Raw genomic sequence first — 16,316 nt, 5'->3', positions numbered from 1 at the left:
CTGGGTATCTGTGTGACACCTGAGTCAGAGCCAGCTATGCATGTCAGCATTACCCCATGTAGCAACTGTTAAAGAAAAACAGTTAAAGAAAAACTGTTAAAGAAAAACTGATCTCTAAAAAAGAGATCAGACTTCAGTTAAAGATATGAACAAAAAGGGCTTGGTTGGGACTAAGGTAAATCAGACTAAAGGATATAAAGGATGATATTGACTGTGCTTTAAAACTTTAATTCCTATGTGAGACCAAAGGAAGAGATGTTTATTTGGTGCAAAATCTAAAACAAACAAACAAAACCCAAAAACCAACAAACCAAAACAAAACAAAACACACACACACACACACACACACACACACATACACACATAAACAGAAATGCACCAAAAGGTTACATTGGGTGGTAGGATGAAACTAAAAATTAAAGAATAAGTCAACTGATTTCACACAACTAAGTGGAGGAGCCTGTATTAAAAGCAAGGTCTGACTAACCCCTCAGCCAAGCAGAAGGCTCTTTCCACCAAGCCTCACGCATTCGTCAACATTTACTTGGCCTACCACCTCTTTAATAGTCTATCCATATATACAACATTTCTTGAGCAGAGTGGACTTGAACCTGAAAGCACACCCAAATATTGCCCACCCAACACCATCCACAGTTGATGGGGCTTTACCCATCAGCCTTTCCTCAAAGAAAGAAAGAATAGGCCCAGTGTCTCTGCCTACAGAAACCAGGTCAAGTCATCAGAATAAAAGACAAGAAAGGCAAAAAGATCAAACCCTAACTAACAAGAATGTCTCATATCATATTGATATTAAAAACCAAAAGAAGCCCAAACCACTGCATGCCGTTCATTGGGAAGATACGTACTAAAAACTTGACTCTGTATTTTCTTACTAGCCCTGTATTTGCTCATTAGCTCTGTACTTCTTTTTTACCTACAGAGGCAGACAAGACTGTAGAAACTCCACAAAGTCTGAGAAACTCCACAATGGCAGATTAGGAGGAGGCAGGTTCAGCAATGAAACATTTTTCTTAGAAACTCCATTTGATAAAGCTACTGGGTTCTGAGACCAATTACTAAGGAATGTACAGCAACAGTGGACCTTTTCTGGTATCAGTCCCTCAGAAAGAAAGAAAACTGTCTTGGCAAAATGTTTTCACTAGTAGTATGCATGAACAAAATACAGCAAATAATAGTTTTAGCTGAGCAGGACTGCTTAAAAGAGTTTTGCAGGCGAGCTGATAAAAATCCAACCCCCAAATCGAGGGGATTCCTTTGATCTTACATGTCCTAGGAACATTGTGCTCAGTTCATCTTTCTAGAGCAAGGTACTCCTGACCTTTGCACTAGAGTCATATAATCCTATCTCTATGTGGGTAGAACAGAAGGAGGGAAACAACTGCCATACAAGCCAATTCTCTGAGCTGAAGGGGAAAATTAATGACATATTTTGACATCTGTCTTCACTGAGCTTGTAAGAGAAGCTTGTTTTTCTTAAAAACTAGTTAGTTCCTCTCTTATGGTCAAAATTTCAATGTGAATTTTGATGTTTCCATTTTGCTTTGGCCAACAGAAATCCCAGAACTCTGCCAAATGTGCAGGCCAAATATAGCAACTATACTGAACCTAAAAATTCAGTGCTGGTACCTAATGATTCTTAGTGTTTGTCTTCAAACACTCCATCAGCAGCCATGAAAATTCCTTCTTCAGGAAAAAAGAGGGTCAGGGATAGTAATATGGGTAATGGTAGAATGACAACTTCCTCAGGCATTCCAGATGCATTCTATCCCTTATTTTATGTCACATGACAGGGGAGAATTTGTTCAGTATTCAACATTCACACCCACTTGGAAAAACCCCATCTGCCATTCAGTTATCCCTGTCAATACTGTAGGTTTTCTCAGAGGCTATAGTCCTTAAATAGGTCTGTACAAATGCTGGTGTCAGGTACTATGACATAGAGATCAAAATAAATCTAAGGTGACATGAAATACATATGCCAACAGCAAAACCTTAAGTGTTCTTATAGCTATCTCTGCCTTTTGCTTTAAGCCATATCTAACAATTTCAGGGCCAGGACAACAAGTCAAGTTTGACTCCGACTTTCAGGTTGATTCTAAGTTGACTTTGCCAGGTTTTTGCTTTTCATTCAGCAACAAATTACGTAGCAACTAATAATTGGCAAGAGTCTTTTCTACCTAACTGGAAAGCAAAACCACTGAATTTAGGGGCTACTTCTTCAGTAAGCCAAACAACAAACCAAATTAATAGATTACTATACCATTTATAAACTAATAATATGCAGAATAACTTCGCTATTTGCACAGATTCCTTTTACTTTTAATAGAAGGGCCGAATTCAGAAGCTCTCTGGTGTCACCTGAGTTAACTGGAAGTTTTGTCTGATGTCTTATTAACAAGTGTGAAATCCATACTGGTTTCTTTATCCAGGGACATCAGGAGATGATGCTATGATGCTACACCTATTCCCTGCTCTCTCCAGCCAGCCAGCTACTTATTTTGTGATTAGATTGGGAAAAAAAAAAGCCCATCTTCATGGGTTACTGGCATTAGAATATCTAATGTTTGTAACCAGAAAGTTAGGATTTAAGTGATGATTATGATTACTGAGTCATTATTAAAAAAAAAAAGAAAAGTCATTCCTTTTTACTTTCTGGTATATTAGACAGAGGGAAAAACCTGAAATTTGTGAACTGTAACTCAGCTGCCTTGATCTCTGATGATTGTATAGCCTTTATCCTGTGCCCCTGTGATTGTACAAACCTTACGACTGAACTTTACTTGTACACATTTTATCTGGTTTTTCAACTTTAGAGTCTTACGATCATTAAAGACAGCCCCTAATGTTTATTATTAAAGGGCTGTGGGTCAGCCCAGAGCTAACCACTTCAATCCCAAAGTTATCTTGATAACCAAATCTGGATCTAACCAAAATGGGCCTGCCTGACATGCGCAGTAGCTTAGACTTTAACTTATAAGTGACCTACACCTCAGTATAATACTAAAAATCATGCTCATCATCATATTAAGGCCATCATTTTCTTACACATGTTCTGTGACAAAGTATGTAATCAATCTGCACATGCTCAATAATTAAATAATCGCTAACCTCTTCATCTCCTGCCACTGTGCTCATTATCCTAAAATGTGCCCATCTTTTGATACCATAAAACTATCAGAATTATTGCAGTTTGGAGGGACAGATTTTTGGGCCTATAGGCCATCTGCTCTCCTGCTTAAAACTTAGCAATAAACTCATTTTCTCTTTGAAACCCTGGTGTCTCAGGAATTGGTCATTTGAGCACACTGGGCAGCGACTCCATCACCTTTGTCCAGTATCAATTTGGCGACCCAGATGGGACAAAGATTCTTAAGGAGTCCACTGCCCAAAGTTCTGGAGCCCCAGGAGGACAAGTAAAGCGGTAACTGAGCCTTTGGGGGCTGCCAGACATTCTTTACTCTAGAGGCCTGGCAGTCGGGTTTTTCTCTGTTCTGCCAGCATTTCAGATCCTTTGGCACCTTAAAAAGCTTCGGAGAGAATTGGGTGAGTGGGTCATCAAGGTAAAAGTGGATTGGGAAGTTAGTTTGGTAGTCCTAGACCTAAGCTTGGAGGCCACTTCCAGAATGATCGCCTTGCTCTGACCTCTACACCTTTCTGTTTTCTGGGTATCACTCTGTATGAGGTTTGAGGCCCTGACCTGAGTTTGTCTGTTGAGTATACTCCTGGAAAATTAGTTATCCAACAATTAATTGATATTTACTGAAATTAAGTATGCCCATTTAACTGTTAACTATTAGTGACATATAGCAAGTGTTTAATGCCTGTTTAATTGTTAATTGGTGTGTTTGGTCTAGTTATTAACTGGTATGTTATTTAAATATGTAGTAAGTGTTAAGTGTCTAAATGTGTTAATTGGTGTCTTACTGCATTTGTATTGGTCAACTGTTCCTAACTGGCTACTGATTACAGAAATTCTCTAAAATCGGAAATCTTTGGGCTGTTGAAAAACTGAAAAATTTTAGTTATGAGTCTATGAGAAAAAGGTTTATTTCTGTAACACAACCTGGCCTCAATATGATTTAGAATCTGGAGAGAAACTGCCTGAGAATGGCTCTATGGAAAAAAACACTGTATTGCAGTTAGAATTGTTCTGCAAAAGAGCAGAAATGGGATGAGATGGTGTATATTCAATCCTTTATTTGTCCCTCTCAAAAGTATTTCTGTGTTTCTGCTTCTTCTGTGACTAACTTTCTATTTGCATCTGTCTGCCTATCCAATGTATATTCTCATACCTCTGGAGGGTAATAGCAAATTAACAAAAAATTCTTAAAGAGCTCTATTCAAATTGCTTAAAGATAAATAAGCACTTTTATATATAAATTAGTACTCCTTGAGTTGGGGGTGGGGTGGGGTGGGGTGGGGGTGGGTCCAAAAGGAAAAAACCCTCTGGGCACCAGGGTTCAAAGCCTTAGTTTTTGTAACTACTGCAAACAAACCTGGCCATTAGAAAAAACAAAACAAAACAAAAAACACCCCTGGAATTTCCCTAAGGCAGCAGAGAACTACCAGAGGACCGCCTCAGGGAAAAGGCAAAGACCTTTTCCAATTGTCTAGGTCACAACTTTAAGTGAAATAAATGTCATAATTGGAAACAATTAAAAGAAGGGCAGAGGAACTCTCAAATCCCACCGCCCTCAATTAAAACTTTTAAAACCAAGTTCAACGGACCTGGCCTCATTCTTTGTCTCACCTATCCCTGCACCCAGTGCCTAACCACCCAAGGCAGCTATGAGGGAGGGGCTGGGTGCAGACAGATGGTGGAGGTATAGTTTAGAATTCTTTCAACTGCGCCTAGAGATTAGAAACCTTAGGCACAGAAGAAATGCTATGGAATATAAGCCAGGTTTGTTAAAAGTATTTTTTCCAATAATAACTTTTCAATAGTTAGTAAACAAATCATTATTAAAATATAAATAGGAGGAGGCAGGGCAAGATGGCGGCATAGAGAGGAGTGGAAGCTAAGTAGTTCCCCTGGAACAACTACAAAAAACCAGAAACAACTAGTAAATAATGCAGAATAACTGCGGGGGGACAAACGACACCATCCACTCATCATACACCAACCTGAATTGGGAGGAGAGGAATGCTCGAGAACACAGCATAAAATCTGTAAGTAAAACCTGTGGATCCAAGTTGCGAGACCCCTCCCCCATAGCCTGAGCTGCAAAGCCTCGTGGTCCCAGAGAGAAGCTCTCTCCCAGCAAGCCAATATAGCTCAGCTGAGCTCCAACTGGGGTTTTAAGTAGCGAGTGTGAACTGCTCACCACAGGTACGCATCCCCAAAAAACAGACACAGGCTTTGGGTGATGACTGACCTTGGAGAGCCGGAGGGTCGCCTTGGACTGGGTCTGAAGGAAACTATCTGTTTCTTTTTTGGCTCAGTGGAGAAAGCCCCAGTCATATTCAGTTTCCAGGGCTGTGACTCAGAGAAGGGTGGAGACAGCACAAGCAGACAGCAAGACCACTGAAATGCTAATGACCTCCACCTGGGGGGTCTGTCTTCTCTAGGAGGAAAGGGGTGGGGCCCTTTCCATTCAGAACCAGACCCCAGAGCCTGGGGGAACACCGCCATACCTCCTCACACCAGTCAAGAATTATAGGCTAACAGGCGTCACCTGCTGGGCAGAAAAGCACAGTGACCTGAGGCATCAAAGGGTGGAGCAATTTTCTAAGACACACCCTCAGGGAAACCAGATACTGAATATTTCTTCCCTCTGGGACCTGAGTCTGTTCTGGTCTGAGAAAACCTGATTTGGATAACCAAGGAAACCAGGCCTAGACAACAGAAAATTACAACCTACACTAAGAAAAACAAAGTTATGGCCCAGTCAAAGGAACAAACGTACACTTCAACTGAGATACAGGAATTTAAACAACTAATGCTAAATCAATTCAAAAAGTTTAGAGAAGATATTGCAAAAGAGATAGAGGCTGTAAAGGAAACACTGGGCATATATACGGCAGAAATCAAAAGTTCAAAAAAACAACTAGTAGAATCCATGGAAATGAAAGGCACAACACAAGAGATGAAAGACACAATGAAAACATACAACAGCAGATCTCAAGAGGCTGAAGAAAACACTCAGGAACTAGAGAACAAAACACCTGAAAGCCTACATGCAAAGGAGCAGATGGAGAAAAGAATGAAAAAATATGAGCAACGTCTCCGGGAACTCAAGGATGAAACAAAGTACAATAATGTACATATCATTGGTGTCCCAGAAGGAGAAGAGAAGGGAAAGGGGGCAGAAGCAATAATAGAGGAAATAATTAATGAAAATTTCCCATCTCTTATGAAACACATAAAATTACAGATCCAAGAAGCGCAGCGTACTCCAAACAGAAGAGATATGAATAGGCCTACGCCAAGACACTTAATAATCAGATTATCAAATGTCAAAGACAAAGAGAGAATCCTGAAAGCAGCAAGAGAAAAGCCATCCATTATATACAAAGGAAGCTTCATAAGACTATGTGCGGATCTCTCAGCAGAAACCATGGAGGCGAGAAGGAAGTGGTGTGATATATTTAAGATACTGAAAGAGAAAAACCGCCAACCAAGAATCCTGTATCCAGCAAAGCTGTCCTTCAAATATGAGGGAGAGCTCAAAATATTTTCTGACACACAGACAATGAGAGACTTTGTGAACAAGACACCTGTCCTACAGGAAATACTAAAGGGAGCACTACAGGGTGATAGAAGACAGGAGTGCGTGGTTTGGAACACAATTTTGGGAGATGGTAGCACAACAATGTAAGTACACTGAACAAAGGTAACTATGAATACGGTTGAGAGAAGAAGGTGGGGAGCATGTGAGACACCACAAGAAAGCAAGAAAGATAACGACTGGGACTGTGTAACTTGGTGAAATCTAGAGTATTCAACAATTGTGATAAAATGTACAAATATGTTCTTTAACGAGGCAGAACAAGCAAATGTCAACCTTGCAAGGTGTTAAAAATGGGGAGGAATTGGGGGAGGGATGCAATCAGCATAAACTAGAGACTGTAACTAATAGAATCATTGTATTATGCTTCCTTTAATATGACAGAGGTGATATACCAAGGTGAATGCGGATAAGAGGGGGGGATAGGGGAGGCATGTTAGACACTTGACATTGGTGGTATTGTCTGATTCTTTATTCTACTTTGATTTAAGGTTATTTTTCCTTTTGCTGCTTCCTAGCTGTCATTTTTTTTTCCTCTTTCTTTTGCCTCTCTACCTTCTTTGACTCTCCCTCCTGCCTTGTGGAAGAAATGTAGATGCCCTTATATAGATAGTGGTGAAGGTGGTGAACACATAAATGTATGACCATGCAGAGAACCATCGATTATTTACTTGGGATGGAATGTATGGTGAGTGAACAAAACCATATTAAAAAAAAAAAATGGGTTGATGACAAAACCTCGAGGGCAATATACTGAGTGAAATAAGCCAGACACATAAGGACAATTATTGCAGGGTCTCACTGATAGGAACTAATTATAATATGTAAACTCATAGACATGAAATATAAGGTACCAAGATATAGCACGAGGCTTAAGAATGGGGAGTGGTTGCTTAGTATGAGCAGAACGTTCAATTAGGATGAACTTAAATGTTTGGAAATGAACAGGGGTGTAGGTAGCAAGATGTGAGAATAACTAACAGCGCCAAATAGTGTGTGAATGAGGTGGAAAGGGGAAGCTCAGAGTCATATATGTCACCAGAAGGAAAGTTGGAGGTCAAAAGATGGGAATGTATAAAACTGAATCCTATGGTGGGCAATGACCATGATCAACTGTACAAATAATAGAAATCGCTTCCATGAACCAGAACAAATGCATGACAATACAATTAGAAGTTAATAATAGAGGGGCATATAGGGAAGAACTATATACCTATTGGAAACTATATACTACAGTTAGTAGTATTTCAACATTTTTTCATAAACAGTAACAAATGTACTATATCAGCACTACGAGTCAACAATTGAGGGGGGTTGGTTAGGGATAGGGGAGGATTAGAGTTTCCTTTTCTTTTTTTCTTTTTTCATCTTTCACTTTATTTCTTGTCTGGAGTAATGAAAAGTTTCTAAAAATTGAACAAAAATTAAGTGTGATGGATGCACAGCTGTATGAGGGTACCCAGGGGCAAGTGATTGTACACTTTGGATCTTTGAATAATTGTATGGTATCTGAACAATCTCAATAAAAATGGAAAAAAAATATATAAATAGCTGTGGGATAGTAGTAATTGAATAAGATCTAATTGCCAAATTTCAGTAAGTAAAATTAAAGGTCCTTGAGAGCTATGGAAAAGTTTTCCTGGATTTAGGCCTGGCACAAATTAAAAAATTGCAGTATATTTTCCAGAGCTTGATAGACAATATACTTTTAAGGTTGATCATAATTTTAGGATATTATGAAAGCAAAGAGATTTTTTTTAACCTCCAATAGAAGGAATAAAAAAGCAAATACAGCTGCAAAAGTTGCAGTGGCAAAGTTTAGTCAAATTCCTGATTTTATGATGACTTTTCACATCAAACACACACAATTTTACCCTACTTAGGTATGTTCTCCCTAAATTTATAGAAGCTGACTGAAAAAACAAGCTAGTATTATAACAACATTCTCAAAATTCCTCTTAAAAAGTACTCTAATTAGATATGTTGTATAAATTGAGCAACTGACCTGGTAATAATGACGTTTTAAAAATATAAGAAAATGAGGATATATGCTAATGCTTCAAATATATCCTATTTAAGGAGTCAGCTGAATTTAGTAAGAAATATAAATGAGTTTTTTTTAAACCTTGAATACCTGGATTTCAAAGAATCTGGCTCTTTAATTACTTTGCCATTTGTTACTCCATTGTGGGGAAGAATCCGAATTTGTTGGTTAATGTCAATCAGTGCATTTTTGCTTCCATGAATGGGCAAGACACAATTCTTAGCCTCAAAGAATTCTTAGGCTCTTATATTCTAGTTGGAATATACTTTTACCAGGGCACAGTATTAGATAGTAGTATTTAATAACCTTAATAAATCTTAATAAACAAGTAAAAATGCTGGAGGAATTTTTTTTAAAAACAGATAAATGTATGTGGATAAATGTATGGTATGTGAATATAACTCTATAAAATTGTAGGAAAATATATATGTAGGAGTAAAAGTGTTGGAGAAAACATGGTGAGAGGGATGATGCCTCACCAATATGGACTAACTACAATGTGTAAACTCAGAATTGAATCTTAGAACATAGCCTAACGTGGACATAATAATTGTAATAGTCCCTAGATTGTAAGCTCTTACAGCAGTTAACTCTATCCCTGAATTGTAATGCCTGTCTCTAAACTTTGAGATGCTGATCCCCTAGCGTATAACCTGATTGGTCTCTGGAACAATGCATATCTCTGAGACACCTGAAACTCAGAGCTAGAGCTCAGCAGATATGAATATCAGTATTAGTGCATACAGCCACTGTCAAAAAAAAAAAAAAAAAAAAGCTGAAAAAGAGCCCAGACTTCAATTAGTGATATGAATGTATGAATGAAGCAGGTCTGGTTAAGACCAGGGCAAGCCAGGCCAAAGGGTAAAGGTTGAAAGTGATTGTGTTTTAAAACTTCAACTTCCATATGAGACCAAGGGAATAGATATCTATTTGGTACAGGATCTAAATTTTCTAAACGGTACAACTCTACAGTCAATTTGTTCAAACACCACAATTGCATGGAACTTTGAATAGGAAGTGAGATGTGGTAGTTAGTATAGGCTGGAGTGAAATAGTGACACATCCCAGAGTAATTTGGGCAGATAATAAAAAATATATTTACAGCCTCACCCTCCCCAGCCCCAAGGATCTGGGGGAAGGTGCGGATGTGTTGGACTTCCTCACCTGGACTGGTGTTGATGTTGTCACAAACATTGGGACTGGCGGTTTGATGTGCTGAGCCCTCGATCATGGGACATGCCTTTATGAAGCTAGTTACTGCAAAGGAGAGGCTAAACTTGCGTCTAATTGTGCCTAAGAGTCTCCCCCTGAGTACCTCTTTGTTGCTCAGATGTGGCCCCCTCTCTCTGTCTAACTGAGCCATCTCGACAGGTGAACTCTCTGCCCTCCCCCCTACGTGGGACCTGACTCCCAGGGGCGTAAATCTCCCTGACAATGCAGTATATGACTCCCGGGGATGAATGTGGACCCGGCATCATGGTACTGAGAATATCTCCTTGACCAAAAGGGGGATGCAAAATGAGACGAAATAGTTTCAGTGGCTGAGAGATTTCAAATGGAGTCGAGAGGTCACTCTGGTGGACATTCTTATGCGCTACACAGATAACACCTCTTAGGTTTTAATGTATTGGAAGAGCTAGAAGTAAATACCTGAAACTACCAAACTCCAGCCCAGCAGTCTGGACTCCTGAAGACAATTATATAATAATGTAGATTACAAGGGGTGACAGTGTGATTGTGAAGACCTTGTGGATCACACCCCCTTTATCTAGTATATGGATGAGTAGAAAAATGGGGATAAAAACCAAAGGACAAATGGGGTGGGATGGGGGGATGATTTGGGTTTTATTCTTGTTCTGGTTCTTTCTGATGTAAGGAAAATGTTCAGAGATAGATTGTGGTGATGAACGCATAACTATGTTATCATACTGTGGACAGTGGATTGTATACCATGGATGATTGTATGGTGTGTGAATGTATTTCAATAAAACTGAATTTAATAAAAAAAAAAAAAACCTATTAAGTAACGACCTTAGCTAATGTACAGTTGAACTAAAAAAAAAAAAAAAAAAAAAAAAATGACCTAGGGGAAGACCTCATAGAAGAGATGACACTTGTAAGACCTTTGAATAAGAAAGTAGCATTTGAAAAGTAGAGCTCTGAACTAGTTTTTTTAGAAGGTATAACTTAATTTTGTGAACATATTCCTGGCATTATTTAGTACTTAGGAATAATGCTGAGAAAAATTTGAGGTTTTTTTTCTAGCTATAAATCCCTTAGTTATCGAAGAGCTGATCATATTTCAAACTTGGGCTCTTCTGAGCTTTGAGGGTAGTGCTGGATTGGACTGAGAGATTTTAGGCATATTGTAAAGTAATCATTTGTGCACTGTGAATGAATATAAAGCATATAAATGCTTGGCTGTATTACATACCCAAGCATAATTTTTTTTTTCCTTCTTCCATTATTTTGCAGTATCTCTGTCTCTTCTCCCTTTCATGAATACTGCTATTGGAAGGTAGTATGCATGTTCAAAGAGCTTCATAAATTTGTTATCAAATTAATTTCTAATTCTATGCAGTCTGGATAAATAAACACTATAAGTGGGATGGATAGTATTTTTATTATTTTCCACACTAAGATGATCATATTTTCTGATTAAAGTGAATTTTGTTTGTTGCTGTAAAAACTTTGTGAAAGTGAATTTTGTTTTGTAGTCATTGCTGACTACAAGCCCTGAGTGGATATGGAAAATCGTAGGTTTGAGATAGCAAATTTTGTTTGTTGTAGTCATTGCGTACTACAAGACCTGAATGAATACAGAAAGTTGTAGAAGGTTTATAAAAGTGAATTCTGTCAGTCATAGTCAATGCTGACCAAAAATTTGATAAGCCTGTTTATATTTTCTTTTTAAAAAAGCTTTTGTGTCAAACAGTGTATTCATACAAAACTAATTTAGTTTTCTTTCATTAAAATAATGTGGATTGTTAGTCTGCTCTCAATAAAGTTTTTCTTAACCATCCAAGTACTCTGTCTAGAAGACAAAGATTTTATATCAGAATATCCTTGTTAATGTTTATGTTGACCTTATTATCCTTTATTTCAGAAGACAAGTCTTCTCACTTTTAAAGGATAACTGTTACAAAGGATTTGTTCTTTCATTTTGTAAAAGCAAAGTGCTAAAATAGTTTAACATATTACATAGGAGGTGTTTGGGAAGTATTACAATAATTAAAAAGGATTTTCCGTCCTTTTGTTAATTAAATTTATATGGGTAAAATGTTATTCATTCATATATTTAGATATTGAATAAAATTCCTAAAGACCTGACAATGTTTCACTGTCCATGTGATATACTGATACTGATCTGTATGATGTTAGACAACAGTATGATGCTGTTAGTCATGGTTTAAGTTATTCTTTAAAAAAGTTACAGATCATGGAAACAACCAAATTTACTTGTCAGCCACGCTACTTGGCTCTAATGCTTCTCTAAAAGTATATGTGGTCAGCTGTAAGTTAGAACTTTAGCTGCAACAAAAAGAGACTTTAAAAGAGGAGCATGACAAATATTTATATTATATTCTACCTTTCATAACCCTGGTAAATGTGTAAAGGTGAAACAGGACAAAACCTCTGCCAAAGTTTGTGGTTGATGACCCCAACATAATTGTCAAATGTTTTTATTTCTGAAAGTAGCTTCACTTACAATGCTTAGAAGAAAATTAAGGCTTAGATTGTAAGCTCTTAACAGCAGTCAAATTTACTCTTGAGCATTAACCGTTATTTCTAAATTCTGAGATGCTTTACTCTTTGTATAACCTGGTAGCTTCCTGTCATTTTAGGATCTATGTAACATCTGAGATTCAGAATTAGAGTTCTCCAGCTCTGAAAGTCAGCATTACTCCATAGAGCAACTGTTAAAAAGCTCAAAAAGAGATCAGAATTTGATTAGAGGTATGAACGAAGCTGATCTGGTTGACTAAGGTAAATTGGAATACAGGGTAAAAGAAGATATTGTCTGCATTTTAAGACTTTAATTTCTGTGTGAGACCAAAATTTAAATTTTATGTAGCACACTATCTAATTTAACCTACTTAGTCCGTTTATTTAAACAACCCAGTTCAGCTTTATTTGACATAAAACCTAGAATAAGGAATAAAATCATGATATTTTTGTACAAGTTAATGTTATACAGTGAGGCATTTCAAAGTATTCTGGGCAGAAAATGAAAAAGTATTTGCCAAGTCCCTTGAGGGACTGGAGAAAAAGTGGAACTATTAAACTTCACCACCTGCGGAATCCCTGCTATTCTCTTACACAATAGCGGCTCCCAATTTAATCATCCAAACCCTCAATCTTGAGGCTTCCCCTTATGAAACTTATTTCTGTAATGGCAAAGCTAAGCCTACTTATAATTAATACCTAATAGTCATCCCCAGAAAACCTCTTTTGTTGCTCAGATGTGGTCTCTCTCTCTAATTTAGTGAAACTCTGCAAATAAACTCACTACTTTACCCCCTATGTGGGACATGATTTCCAAGGTGTAAGTCTCCCTTGGCACCATGGGACAAGACTTCCAGGGATGAGTCTGGCCCTAGCATCATGGGAATGGTTGACCAAAAGGGGGAAAAGAAAAGAAATTCAGTGGCTAAGAGAGTTCAAATCGAGTCATGAGGTCATTCTGGAAGTTACTCTTATGCAAGTTTCAGCCACATATTGCAAACTGCCACAGTATGGCAAGCCCCAATCAACAGTGTTCCTGGAAACCCTAAAGGATACCCTGGGCTCTATAAAAGTTTTACTTATTAAGTTTGTATTTCAGACTTAAAGCCTCCGGACTGTCCATATGCCAGATAAGCCTTGAACCGCAGAAGTACCGGTCTCTCCAAGAACAACAATCAGTTTCATTCCTCTACCCCATAATGTTGACGCCCCTTTCCAGCATGAAGAAGTGAGAAGAGTCGTTGCCTAGATACTCCTCAAGATTGAGAGAATTATTAAGTGAGAGGTAGGAGTTGTAATCAAGAAGTTAGGATTTAAATGATGATTATGATTACTGAATCAGTACATAGATATTCCTTTTTGCTTTCTGGTATATTAGAGTAGACAGAGGGAAATACATGAAATCTTTGAACTGTAATACAGCTGCCTTGATCTCTGATAATGATTGTATAGACTTTATCCTGTGTCCTTGTGATTGTAAAAACCTTGTGACTGACCTTTAGTTGTGTCCATTTTACCCGTTTTTTTTTTGTTGTTTTTTTTTTTTGTTTTTTTTTACTTTAGACTCTTATGATCACTAAAGACAGCCCCTAATGTTTATTATTAAAAGGCCTTGGGTCAGCCCAGAACTAACCTACCCCAATCCCAAAGTTACCTTCATAACCAAAACTAGGCCCACATTCATAAACAAAATGGGCCCACCCAACATATGCAGTAGCTTAGTGACCTATACCTCATTATAATACTAAAAACCATAGCCATCATCATATTAAGGCCGCCATTTTCTTACATACATTCTGTAACTAAGCATGTAATCAATCTGCGCATGCTCAATAATTAGATCACCTCTAATAATATCATCTGGAGCCATTGTGTTCAATATCCTAAATCTTGCCCATCTTTTGATACTATAAAACTATCAGAAATACTGCAGTTCAAGGAAACAGATTTTGGGGCTGATAGGCCATCTGCTCTCCTGTTTTACTTAGTAAGAAACTCTTTCTCTATTTGAAACCCGGGTGTCTCAGTAACTGGTCATTTGAGTGCATTGAGCACCGAATCCACCGCCTTTGTCCAGTATGATGTTTAGAATTCCAGATGCAATTCACAGTAAAACTCAAGTTAAACAAGTTGGTGGGATCCCCAGACAGCCTATGATATGTACCTTGTTTAAACCATTAAGAAGCAGATATAAAACCATACGATAGTTGAAGTTATCTTAATCTCTAGTTAACCCTCAGACAGGATTGAATACTCCCTCACTGAACAGACCAGCACATGTGGATGGCTAAGAAACTACTCACTGCCATTAGCACGAGCAGAGGAGCCTGGCAACTCCCACTGCTCCCACCAGTAGATACTCAATGCTCACCAGACTCAGCTGTGGTTGTTCCCAACTTACTTATGTATGTTGTACTTGTTTAAGGTTTTACATAATTTAATTAAATATGAAATAATGGATGAAATTTGAGTCAGAAAAGAAAGTGACCTGTTGTTTCCATACAACTGAATTGAATACTTTAGATAGGTACATAGTAAAAAATAATAATAAAAATAAACAAATTTTTTAAAACTAGGTATGGTTTTTTTCCGAGGGAGGAAAGTACTTACAATCTAGAAGGATTCAGTATTAGACTGCTTTGAAAGTTGTTGATGTTCTGGCACTACTTTAAAGAAATAAAGACTGGACATTGTTGATGATGCATTATAATGATGCATTACTTGCACAGGAAAGACAACAGAGAACACGAATCAGAGGACCCACATTTAAAAAAACCTCTTGACATTACCTAAAAAACTGACAAATTCTGAACATTTATATTTCTAAGTTTAATAAAATGTTTATGGTGTGTATCATTTTTTCTTTACACATGACAGTAATCATCCAACTGTGGGTCCCAATTGTACTGCTAAGAGGGCTTCCTCTGTGGAACTAGGCCAAGGTCTGAACGCTCCCAGAGCATTTCCTTCCTTTCCTTGATAAAGAACTCTAAAAAAATGGAAAGGGGGAAGTTTGCCTTGGGCGAAATCTCACCCTCACCCCCCACTCCTTTCAGTGACCCTCGCTTCAGAAGCCTCAGAAACCTCAGAGCAGGGCTTCTGGTGCTACTCTACTGGTGGCCCTGGATAAACACTACACTACCTCTCTCCTCTTTTGCTTTTCCACTCCAAACCCCATTATCTTACGTCTAGGTTTTTTAGCAGAGCTGAAGAAAGCAAGGCAATTCACACTATAAGGTATAATTCTCTTCTGCATTTCAGAAGATCAATTGACAGTAATGACAATTCAGGGGTATATGAAGGGGAAGTGAAAAAAAAAAAAAACACGTCTATGGAGGGGGAGACATTTTGGAACTACGGGTAGCAAGGAATGACTAGTCTTAAGGCAAATGGGTTATAAGGTAGAAAGAACTAGATTTTTAACTCCTTCCGTGACTTCAGGAAAGTAAACAGCTTTCCAAGCCTGTTTCCTTATCTATTAAAATGTGGATAATATCACCTACTGTACAGGATTAAATAAGACAAAGTGTTGAAAAGCACCTAGTAGAGTCCAGGCACATAGTAGGTGCTCAATAAATCATGGCTGCTTTTAGGAGTCTACCTTCTCACATCTAACCCCACCTCACCCCTACAATGGCATTATTTTTCACAATACCTTCCCTTCCCTGATTTCTGAACCCAGACTCTTTATGTTAAAAGTAGTTGGGCTCTCTCACTGACCCCTGTGGCTGCCCACCCCTGCCCCTCAGCCAGTGAAGACTCAGCCAGTGACTTCACATGTACAACTCAACGGTGAA

The 16,316-nt window shown here is 38.1% G+C and overlaps 1 protein-coding gene across 10 annotated transcripts in view; it reads right to left on the bottom strand.

Annotated features, from left to right (window-relative positions):
- Positions 1–16,316, bottom strand: part of SGMS1 (sphingomyelin synthase 1) — a 361,911-nt gene that overhangs the window by 92,201 nt on the left and 253,394 nt on the right. The window lies entirely within an intron of this gene.

Source organism: Choloepus didactylus, chromosome 15 (assembly GCF_015220235.1).
Source record: "Choloepus didactylus isolate mChoDid1 chromosome 15, mChoDid1.pri, whole genome shotgun sequence".
Classification (NCBI taxonomy): Eukaryota; Metazoa; Chordata; class Mammalia; order Pilosa; family Megalonychidae; genus Choloepus; species Choloepus didactylus.
Note: the sequence above shows the minus strand (reverse complement) of the source record. Positions and strands in the feature narration are given on the sequence as shown.